Genomic DNA, 12,313 nt, shown 5'->3' with positions numbered 1-12,313 from the left:
GCAATCACAAGTAAAACCCTCCGGTTTGGGGCTTAGGTAAGCACCCCCTGGGATAATGGAATCTTCACAGGCTGATCATGACGTGAGTCCGGACATTTAGCCCTTGTCCTCTTGACCAAACTCCTAGACTCACACAGTCATCAGTACTTATTTCATCACTTCCAAAGTGATCCAGGAGTAGCAGTTCCCCTTATAAATTTTGCAGACCGTTGTACGTTACACGTAGAATTGACTGGGATGTATTTCTAAGCTCTAAATCTCTTTAGATTTCCCAAGTAAGTATTATTTTTTCTCTTGATTCCCATTTCTAGATCACTAAGAAAAATTATTTCTACTTATTTTATTCTACATTGACAAATCTAATTTTGATGATAGGCATCGATCTTGGTTCCCCTTTCCTTAATTACTTTTCTTAAAAATTTCCCTATGAAAATGCCAGGATGTCTTTGAGTATAACATACAAAGAATGTAATTTTGACTGACCCATTATCATCAGACCATCATTTTAATGAGGTTGTAGAAATAAATTTTAGTCATATTTGTATAATTACCTCAAATATTATCAAATTGATAAAAAATAATTCAATGGATGTAAAAGTGTTCAAATATGGGAAGAAAATTGCAAAAGACATTAAGTTCTGAAATATGACCAGGATCTGCCTGTCAATAAATGCTATAAATATATATTTTTTCCCATGTGTTTGTATGTATATAAGCATGTATGTGCTAATTTATTTACACACACAGCTACACTCTATATTGCTCCTAAAGGGAGTAAAGACATTCACAAAATGAATGTTTTGAAACCTCTTACTTTACAGTTTTAGCCTACAATCGATACGTTTACATTATTATTCCATATAGCGGCAGAATTGAAATTCACGCAAAATATCCTTCACGTTAGAACATGAGCAGAATTCTCATAGAATAGTTTGTTACTTGTTAGTACTTTTACTATTTTAATTTTTTACTATTTATTGTAACTAATCTTATTTGTTACTTCTTAGTACTAAAACTTAATGAAAGATTCTAACATTTTAGAGTTAGAAAGGTTAGAATCTTTAATAAGGTTTTAGCCATTTTCTGTACAGGGGGTCTTACCTACTTAGGCATATTTTAATGACTCAAGATAGAGAAAACCATATTTCATTATCTGATATTAATAAATCAATGTGAATCCAGTAGATTAAAAATCTCTTCCATGATTCAGTGACGTATTTGATTCTTATCTTTGTAAATTTAAGTATATAGTTTATTATCCATTCATTCAAGTGGTGGGAAAAAAGTTAAGTGGCTAATCAAAAAATTCAAGTACTAGAATAATAAAAATAGGAGCCCAAATTATCGAAAGTGACTTTCTGCTTCACAAAGTGACTTGCTTGTGTTGACATAAGCCCTGTGAGTCCTGCAAATAAAAATTCCAATAAAACCAAACAGAAGGACATGTTGACAGGAAGTGAGAACAGGGTGACAGGGTTGTGATAGAGCTTGAAGTCTGCAGTGTCTAGTCTCAGCAACCCTGAGAGTGGTTCCTCCAGGACTGAACAAGCCCCAGGATAGCTGGTCCACATTATCCAAATTACACTGTGAGACTTTATTCATTCACAGTATGTGCCAGGTATCACGTGCTTAGTTGTAAGGTCATCATTTGTGAGGGCAAGTCCAATCTGCCACTTATCAGCTCTGTAACCTCAAGCCAATTGCTTAACTAAGTTTTGATATTCTTACTAAAGTGAGGATGAGATCATTTGTGTAAGAGACTTAGTACAGTGCCTGGCACTATACTGACCTCTTTAATAACTTCCAGCCTTATTTATAAGACATATAGTGGTCACCTAAAAGCTTCCCCTAAGAGCAGTGGTTACTATTGGAGAGAAGAGGAGTAAAAAGGAAGCTTACTTTTCTTGAATTGTTTTTTTTTTTTTTTTTTTTTTTTCGGTACGCGGACCTCTCACTGTTGTGACCTCTCCCGTTGCGGAGCACAGGCTCCGGACGCGCAGGCTCAGCGGCCATGGCTCACGGCCCCAGCCGCTCAGCGGCATGTGGGATCTTCCCGGACCGGGGCACAAACCCGTGTCCCCTGCATCAGCAGGCGGACTCTCAACCACTGTGCCACCAGGGAAACCCTTCTTGGCTGATTTTAATCTCTATCTTTTCCCTGTAATAAACCATAACTGTGAGAATAACAAAAAAATAGTGAGAAGGAAATTAAGAAAAAAATGAAAATTCATATTTGGTTTCCTTGGTAAATATTCCAGCAGAGGTCACCAGATACATTTAGAAAACCACATATTTGCTTTGCTATTTGGCAATCTTCTTGGAGGTCTTTAGGATTTCAAAGGCTTGTTTAGCCTGCACCTGCATATCCAGAAAGATTCTGTTAACATATATAGAGAGCACCTACTGTGTACTGCTATTATAGGAGCTGAAGTTATTTTCAATAATCAGTAGACAAGTTGCTGCCCTTGTGTGAACAGATAGACATTAACCATGTAAGCCAATAAACAAATTATATTATTTCCGGGGCAGCTAAGTTTCTGAAGAAGAAAAAACACAGTGGTAGAGAATGCTGCTTGATAGAAATGGGTGCTTTAGCTGGGGAGGGCAAGAAAGATGACTCTGAGGAAGTATTATTTGAATTGAGACAGAAATAATGAAAAAGAGGCAACACTTGAAGATCTGGGAGAAAAGAGAGAAATGCCTTTAACTCACACAGGAACAGAAAGACCAATGTGCTTAGGGCCCAGAGCACAACTAATAAGAAGTCTGGAGGGGAGAAAGTCAGAGACAAAAGCAGAGAACAAATCATAGAAAAGCTGGTTGAGAACTTGCATTTTATCCTGGTTACATTGGAAAGTCATTGAATGGTTTTATGCAGGGTAGTAATGTGATCTTATTTATGCTCTGAAAAGATTTCTCAGTTTGCTCTATGAAAAATGGAATATTGAGAAGGACAAGAGAGGAGGAATGGAATCTGAGGTTTTGAAGCCTGCCTATTAGTCACAAATTCTAGAACGTAAGGCTTTATCCCTTCCATAGATAATCTCCGGTTTTCTTCTCAATGCTATTAGAGCAGCAATGAACATGTTATTAACATTTGATCTTTTTCTTCTTAAGGTAAAGAGAATGCCTTTCCCTATATAGTTCCATTGTCTGTAGTGTATTATGCATGGGTTGTTGTTGTGACTACAGAAACAGGATTAAAATGGAGAATTAAATGCAGTATGTCAGGTACTGTGATCAGAATTCTTGACTTTGTGAAGTTTACATTCTAGTAGGGAAAGTCACTATGAAACAAGTAATTAAAGGACTTTGAGAGTGATGAATTAAATACATGTAATGATAGAATTAACACAACTAGATATAGAGAATGATCTCCCAAGAAAAAGAAATAAGAGGAAATCAGAAAGGAAGAAGTAAAACTGTCACTATTTTCAGATGACATGACATTATATATAGAAAATCCTAAAAACTCCACCAAAAAACTGTTAGAACTAATAAATGAATTCAGTAAAGCTAAAGGATAAAAAAATCAATATAAAGAATAAAATATTTAACCAAGTATTTGGTATTACCTACTTTAACCAAGGAGGTAAGAGACATATCCACTGAAAACGGTAAGATATTAATGAAAGAAATTGAAGAAGACACAAAGAAATGGAAAGATAGTCTGTGTTCATGGATTGGAAGAATTAATATTGTTAAAATGTCCATACTATCCAAAGCAATCTACAGATTCAATGTAATCCCTATCACAACTCTAATGGCATTTTCAAAGAAATAGAACAAACAATCCTAAAATTTGAATGGAACAACAAAAGACCCCAAACATCCAAAGAAATCTTGAGAAAGAGCAAAGCAGGGGGCTCACACATTTTGATTTCAAACTATGTTACAAAGCTATAGTAATCAAAACGTATGGTATTGGCGTAATAACAGACACACAGATCTATGGAACAGAATAGAGAGCCCAGAAATACATGCATACTGATATGGTCAATTAATTTATGACAAAGGAGCCAAGAATATACAATGGGGATAGGACAGTCTTGTTAATGAATTGTGTTGAGAAAACTGGACGACCACATGCAAAAGAATGAAATGAAACCACTCTCTCATATCATACACAAAAATTAACTCAAAATGGATTAAAGATTAAACATAAGACCTGAAACCATAAAACTCCTAGAAGAAAACATAGGAAACAAACTTCTTCACATCAGTCTTGGCAATGTTTTTTTTGGATTTAACAACAAAAGCAAAAGCAGCAAAAGCAAAAATAAACAAGAGGGACTACTTCAAACTAAAAAGCTCCTGCACAGAAATGGAAACCATCAACAAAATAAAAAGGCAACCTATGAATGGGAGAAAATATTTGCAAATCATATATGTGATAATATATAAGAAACATATAACTCAATAGCAAAAACAAAACAAAACAAAACAATCTGATTTAAAAATTGGCAGAGGATTGGAATAGACATTTTTCCAAAGAAGACATACACGTGGCCAACAGGTACATGAAAAGGTATTTAACATCACTAATCATCGGGGAAATGCAAATCAAAACCACCAAAAGATATCACATCACACCTGTTAGAATGGCTATTATCAAAAAGACAAAAAATAACCAGTGTTGGTGAGGATGTGGAGAAAAGAGAATCTTTGAACACTAAATTGATGTAGTCACTATGGAAAACAATCCAAAAAATAAAACTATCATATGATTCAGCAATTGCACTTCTGGGTATTTATCTGAAGGAAATAGAAATGCTAACTGGAAAAGATAACTGTACTTCCATGTTCATTGGAGCATTATTTATAATAGCCAAGTTGTGGAAACAACCTTAGTATCCACTGATGGATGAATAGATAAAGAAAATGTGGTATACATATGCCCAATGGAATATTACTCAATCATGAGAAAGAAGGGATGAGACTAAAGATGATGTGTTTACAGTTTTTGGATATGCATCATATGAACATTTAAGTTCTGAAAATTAAATTATATCTGCTAGACAAAGAGAAGCTGGAACAAGAGAGAAAAATTTAAATAGCTTGAGAGGATCCACTCAGTGAGAAGAGAGGATGCCTTAGAATGAGAAGGAACTAGAGGACTGCATTTCCTACAATTGGTCTTTCCATAGTCTGAGTATCTCACTGTGAACGTGCATGGGGGTTGACACATACATTTTGACCAAGATTTTCCACTTATATGCTGGCTATAAAACCCAACCTCAGTTTAAAAAAAAAAGCGACTCCGATGTAATCTATGCAAGAGATGGTGGCAATTTGCATTAGAGTGATAGCAATGGGATTAGAGAGAAGTGGGTAGTGAGATGTGTTTAAGAGTTGACAAAGAAGATGTGGTACATATATACAATGGAGTATTACTCAGCCATAAAAAAGAATGAAATAATGCCATTTACAGCAACATGGATAAACCTGGAGATTATCATACTAAGTGAAGTAAGCCAGAGAGAGAGACAAATATCATATGATATGGCTTATATATGGAATCTAAAAACAAAAAAAAGATACAAATGAACTTATTTACAAAACAGAAAGACACCCACAGACATAGAAAACAAATTTACCATTACCAAAGGGGAAAGTGGGGGGAGGGATAAACTGGGAGTTTGGGATTAATATATACATACTACTATATATAAAATAGATAACCACCAAGGACCTATTGTATTGTATACTTAATATTTTGTAATAATATATAGGGGAAAAGAATCTGGGAAAGAATATATGAATATATATATATAACTGAATCACTGTGCTGTATACCAGAAACTAACACAACATTGCAAATCAACTATACTTCAATAAAAATAAATAAATACAACTGTCAAAAAAAAAAAAAAAAGACTTCACAGGACCTGGAGTTGATTGGGAGTGGAGAACTTGAAGTTTATTGGGTGTGGAGAAGAGTAGTTTTGGTACCTAGTTTGGGCACCTAGGCAGATGGTCATGCAGTGTACTAAAATCAGAAACACTGGGTGAAAGAATAGATTTACTTGAAAGATTAGGTAATAACTTCAATTTTAGACATGGTGAGTTTGAGATACCAGATGTCAGCCAGATGTCCAGCCAGATGTCCAGTAGAAGGTTAGATATTCTCCCTACTCAGAACCTCACAGGAGAGATCTGGGACATAGCTGGTAACTGAGGCCACAGGAGTAGTAAGATCCCAGGAAGAGGGAGTGCAGGGTGCAGAAACAGAGCTCCAGAAAATTCAGCTTTTATAGCAGAGGTCACAGTATGGTCACCTGAATTTTACTTGGTACACATAGTGCTTAATATTTACAAAAGGTACAATGATTTCTCAAAAAAGGGAGATTTCATATAAAACTTTGGGTTTCTATTTTCTCCTGAAAAATCTAGATCCTATTTGCATACCTTCACAATAAGAATCAGCTGGAGCTGGAGAAATCTGTCTTCTTAACAGTCACCATAGTTACCTTAGTCTCTGCAGGGCTATTTTACTCATTTAGGTTAACTGTAAATGACTCCGTAAAAACACAGGAATCTTAAGCTTCTGATTTAATTTTTTACTGCGCACATTTGGAGTTGCTGATCGGGAAATGGCCAAAGAAAGAAGTAGTTATTCTAAAATTAACCTTGTAGTCTAAGTTGACAATTCCCACCCATGGCATTGATGATAGTGAGAAAGATTTTTGACTTTGACCATTGAGATTATTTTAGTGGCAGCATAAATGGAGTCTTGTTCAGACACCCAGAACTTGTTTTTGGAATAGAGATTTTGTTTTGCTGTGCTCTCTTCCCTGGCTTTATTTTAAAAAGAGTAGCTTTAGGGCTTCCCTGGTGGCGCAGTGGTTGAGAGTCCACCTGCCGATTCAGGGGACACGTGTTCGTGCCCCGGTCCAGGAAGATCCCACATGCCGCGGAGAGGCTGGGCCCGTGAGCCATGGCCGCTGAGCCTGCGTGTCAAAGAGTACCTTTAGCCCCTGTGGATGAAGAGCTGAAAGAATAGGATTTGGGGGAAGAGAGAAGGCAGAGAGATGATATCTCTCTGGGGAGAGAGTAAGTCACTCTGAGAAGTTCAATCAAATTTTATGATGCTTTTGTCAATGTATACCCCTCCTCCTTTTTCCCATTAAAACTTCAATAGAATCAATATGACCACTTTTTAAAAACGTATCAGTTAAAATAATCAGAGTCCAGAGCAAAGGTGTGTGGAGTTGAGAACAAAATCTGCCAAGAGCAGAAGCCAAAGCCTGATGATGCTGTGTGTTTACCAGACTGCTGGAGAGGTGGCATAGTGAAATGGCTTCAGAAAAGGGCTTTGGAGTCAGGCTAGTCTCAGTTAGAACTGAACTACGCACTAGCCTGTGACATGGGGGTGATAGCACTGACCTCATGAGGTTGTTGCAAGGATTAGTTAAGAGAGTGAATGCACGTCCCTGGTACAGTGTCTGCCAAATCCTGCTTTGGCTCAGACTCCAGGGATTGCAATCAGGATGCATGAAGTTGACTCATGGCCGGCCTGCTCGAGCTACGAAGCCGCCTCTGCCTGGTCTCCACTCAGGAAACCATTGGCTCGTTGCCACTGAGACTCCGGTTTCTCTGAGCTCTACTTGGATGAAGGGACGGTGGTGTGGAGGTTAGAAATATCAAGTTACAGGCTTACTTTTCTGACATTCTCCACCAAAATCAGGATGTAAAATGTGGCCAAATCTTTTTACACAGGGATTTTATACTAAATATATATATATATGTATATTTATATATATATGCACTTATAAAATACAAATATATGACAAGGAGAACAAGTTACATATGTGATGTTAAACTAATTTTCTTCCAAAACAGTGTTATGAAAATAGTCGATGTAGTAATATTTATTTCTTTGTTGAATAAAATGATATTAGTTGGGCTTCCCTGGTGGCGCAGTGGTTGGGAGTCCGCCTGCCGATGCAGGGGACACGGGTTCGTGCCCTGGTCCGGGAAGATCCCACATGCCGCGGAGTGGCTGGGCCCGTGAGCCATGGCCGCTGAGCCTGCGCATCCGGAGCCTATGCTCCGCAACGGGCGAGGCCACAGCAGTGAGAGGCCCGCGTACCGCAAAAAAAAAAAAAATGACATTAGTACGGCCGTTGTACTAAAGTGATTTCTGCCACGGGGAGTGGCTGTCGGTAATTGCCTATTTTACCTTCTAAGTCAATGCTCTGGGTAGTTAGGTGAACCAGGGAATCTGTCCTATCCAACCTTGACCATTGAGATTATTTTAGTGGCAGCATAAATGGAGTCTTGCTCAGACACCCAGAACTTGTTTTTGGAATAGCGATTTTGTTTTGCTGTGCTCTCTTCCCTGGCTTTATTTTAAAAAGAGTAGCTTTAAGGCTTCCCTGGTGGGCTTCCCATACTTCCTCTGGGGTAAATAATTACTTCTCTGGAGTCAATACAGCATACAGAAATTGGACCTGGTAAAATAAAACTCTATGAGAAATACTGCTCACCTAGTTTCCTTACTCTGGATAGCAGAAGCTTAAGTGCAATTCAGGTAGCATTCACCTGGTTGAGATATTTAATGCATATCAGTTTCTGGAGGATTTCATTATTTAGGATTTTATGAAGACATAGGGTTAGGTAAGCATGACTGAATTCACATTATGCCATTTGTAACAGGAACAATATTTAAACACTTAAGTGTAATCTATGCAGCAAAATACAAATGAAAATTCCGATGCTAACTTCTAGTTTCTTCTTTGCAAGGAGCTGCTGAAAGCTTTTAGCTAGATGTGCATGAGAGCAAAGTCTTCCTTCTCATCATTTCTGAATCTTTTTGAGATGTCCTGGGTTTCTCGAAGCTTTCCCTAATACTTCCTAGCAATCTGTCTGTTTCATGTCACTCCCTACTAGAAATCACTATCTCGTGTCAGGGTCTGTAGTAATACTTCCAAATTTTTCATTCTGCATCTGGAAATGTTCATAGTTTAAGCCCTGAGTCCTATCACTTATTTTTCTGTTAACTATATCTCAGAGGAGTCTATTTCTCTCCTCTGCTTCTGCCGCCACCATGATCCAGGTCGCCCTCAGCTGTAACCCTTTAACTGCCGTAGCCTCCTTACTCCTCCTAACTAGACTCCCCACATTTCCTTAGCTCTCCTTCCTGCCACAGACACAAATAGTCCATTTTCCATGCAGCAGTTAGAGTGAGCATTTAAATATAAAACTATGACCATATTACTATCATACTTTAAATATCTGATTCCATTGCACTTGGATAAATCCACCACCACCAAAACAGTCAAAAACAAAAGCATCAATTCATTCAGATTCTGCTTGGAATTCAAGTAATTATATTGGGAAGGATGTATATCTTTATGATATTGTTTTCCCACCCAGAAATTAAAATATCTCTGTATATAAATGCTTTAGTTAGTAAATTTCATAATATATAAAATTATTTTATTATGATTTATCATTAGTCGTTTTGTAATTTTCTTCACGTAAGATTTTACTTCATTTTACTTTAATTTATTCAAGGTATTTTAAATCCTTTATCATTAGTGTGATATGTGAAATGAGATAGGTTTTCCATTTCAAGTTTAAATTTCTTCTAGTATAAAGGAAAGTGGTTGATGTTTACGGTTCTCTTGTATCTGCCATATTACATTGTCCATGGATATGCCTTTGACTCAGTGAGAGCCCATAGGATGCAATGAGATATTTTCTGGAGTTTCTAGGAAAGCAGTAGGTAGTTTTCTACTAGACCTGAGTATGAGAGGATGTGAAACTGGAGTTTTACCACCACACAGAACCTGAAAATCAAATAAATATACTAAGGAGAGAAAAGTTAGAGAGTTGGAGAAAATCTTGATAATTCTGGTAACATTTTTTTTGTTCCTGAATACAATCTTGCTTAATGTCAAGGCTTTTCAGTTAGGTGCACCAATAAATCCTCCCTCCTTTTTGTTTTGTTTTAGCTAATTTGAAGGACTACTAACCAATAGATCAGCTCTATAAACTAGCTTGGTTGCATTTAGGTAAATCAGATTAGCACTTAGTGGCTCTTCTGTAGAATAGCTTGAGCCAAGGTCATTTCCAATGTTAAAATTATATGAGACAAAATTAGCTTTATGGATAAACGATCTATGTCAGTCCCAAACAGTCCATGAGTGTTGTATTTTGGATACTGATCTATGGAATATCTGAATGCATGTATTAACTAGTTAGGTGTTACCGGTCATCTCCTCTATTCCTAGGGAATCTTAGCAGTTCCATTTTTCATGTTTCCCCAGAGAACAAAAAGACAGCTGAAGTGCCCCAACTGAATATGTGAAGACTCAGGTTTTTTTTCTAAGGTGATTTCACAGCACCTTATTTTGCGATTTATCATTCACGTCTGTCTCCTTGATTAGATGAAAACTTATTTACTAACAGGTGTTTTGCCTTATGGTTTTCCCAATAAAGTCTTACAGAATATGTTACTAAATTGGGCTGCTGAGACACATACCCATAATAACATCAATAGGCGTTTATTTCCTCCTAAGGCAAAAACAGCTTGAACGTAGGCAGTCTGTAGCTGGTAGAGCAGCTCCATGAAAACCAAGAGCCCAGACTTCTTCCAGCTTTTGGCTCTTCCAGAACAAGGGTTTTGCTTTTCTGCTCTTGGTCCAGGACAGATGATAAATTTGAGATTATGGTGTTCTCCTTCTTTTGGCATTAAATATCTGTTCTTCTGGGCTTCCCTGGTGGCGAAGTGGTTGAGAGTCCGCCTGCCGATGCAAGGGACACGGGTTCGTGCCCCGGTCCGGGAAGATCCCACATGCCGCGGAGCGGCTGGGCCCATGAGCCATGGCCGCTGAGCCTGCGCGTCCGGAGCCTGTGCTCCGCAACGGGAGAGGCCACAACAGTGAGAGGCCTGCGTACCGCAAAAAAAAAAAAAAAAAAAATCTGTTCTTCTGTATAATGGTAAGAATATATGTTCTTTTTCCCTCCATGTCTTTATTTGGCAATATTAAAAGATGGCAAGGCTATGTTGAGGCCCCCTATCTCTTTCCACACAAGGACTCATTCCCTATCCCTGACAAAGTTTAAAAAATTTTAAACTGGTCTATGAAATTCAAGCTTGGAAATCGCTGGCTTGTTGTAAATTCAGTATTCACAAATAAATTAGAACAATGAATTACAGACATAAATTAAAATAACCTTTCTCCTTACATCTAGCTAGATGTATGATTATCATCCCAAAAGATTGTCATATTTTTAAATTGACGTATAGTTGATTTACAATATTGTTAGGTTCATGTATTGGGTTGGCCAAAAACTTCGTTTGGGTTTTCCATAAGATCTTATGGAAAAACCCAAACAAACTTTTTGGCCAACCCAATATCTAGCACCAGTGATTCAGATATATATTTTTTCAGATTCTTTCCCTTATAGGATATTACAAAATATTGAGTATAGTTCTCTGTGCTGTGCAGTGGGTAAGATTGAGTCATTTTGGAAATGTGACCTGAGAAACATATTTATGACCTCTGGTTTAGTCTGCCTTTCTGTAATACAATAATAATATCCTCACAATATGCTGGAGCATTAAATGAGAATGATTTTGATATTATTTTATAAATGCTAAAGATACAGAAATGTAACGATAACTAATATTTACAGCAATAGCAGCACACTGTGCTTCAGAGCGCAGGTTAAGGAGCTACAATGCTTGGGTTGAACCCCAAATCTGCTACTTAGTAGCTGTGTGACCTCTGTGTGTTTCAGTTTCATCTGTAAAGTGAGGATTCAAATACTTTAGAGCAGTGATTCTCAACCAGGGGTGATTTTGCTCCCCAGGACGCATTTTGGGGTTGACACAACTGGGGAGAGGGGTGTGACAGGCATCTAGTGGGTAGATGTTAGGGATGCTACCAAACATCCCATGATGCACCATGCAGTCCCCACAGTACAGAATATTCCAGCCCCAAATAATACTGCCAAGGTGGAGAAACACTTCCTTATAGTTAGGATGACTTAGATGAGTTAATATATATGTAAATCACTTAGAACAGTAAGCACTACTTGCTTACTATTAGAACCAAGCATTGTGCTGAGTTTTACATGTTCTCATTTAATTCATACACCATATTGAAGAGGTACCATTATTACCACTACTTCATAGGTTAAGAAAATTGAGGCTTACGAGTGGTTAAGTACGTAACTTGCCCCAAATTGCAGTTAATCAATGAAACCCAGGTTTACGTGATAACAAAGTCCATGTTTTTAACACTATCTAAAAAACTGACCCTCAGATATTACATGTAAAGTAGAAACTCTTTGTTAAAGT

Source organism: Aethalodelphis obliquidens, unplaced genomic scaffold (genome assembly GCF_003676395.1).
Source record: "Aethalodelphis obliquidens isolate GAN/ISIS:26980383/991018 unplaced genomic scaffold, ASM367639v1 scaffold36, whole genome shotgun sequence".
Lineage (NCBI taxonomy): Eukaryota > Metazoa > Chordata > Mammalia > Artiodactyla > Delphinidae > Aethalodelphis > Aethalodelphis obliquidens.
The sequence above is the reverse complement of the archived record's forward strand: the minus strand, read 5'-3'. Positions refer to the sequence as shown.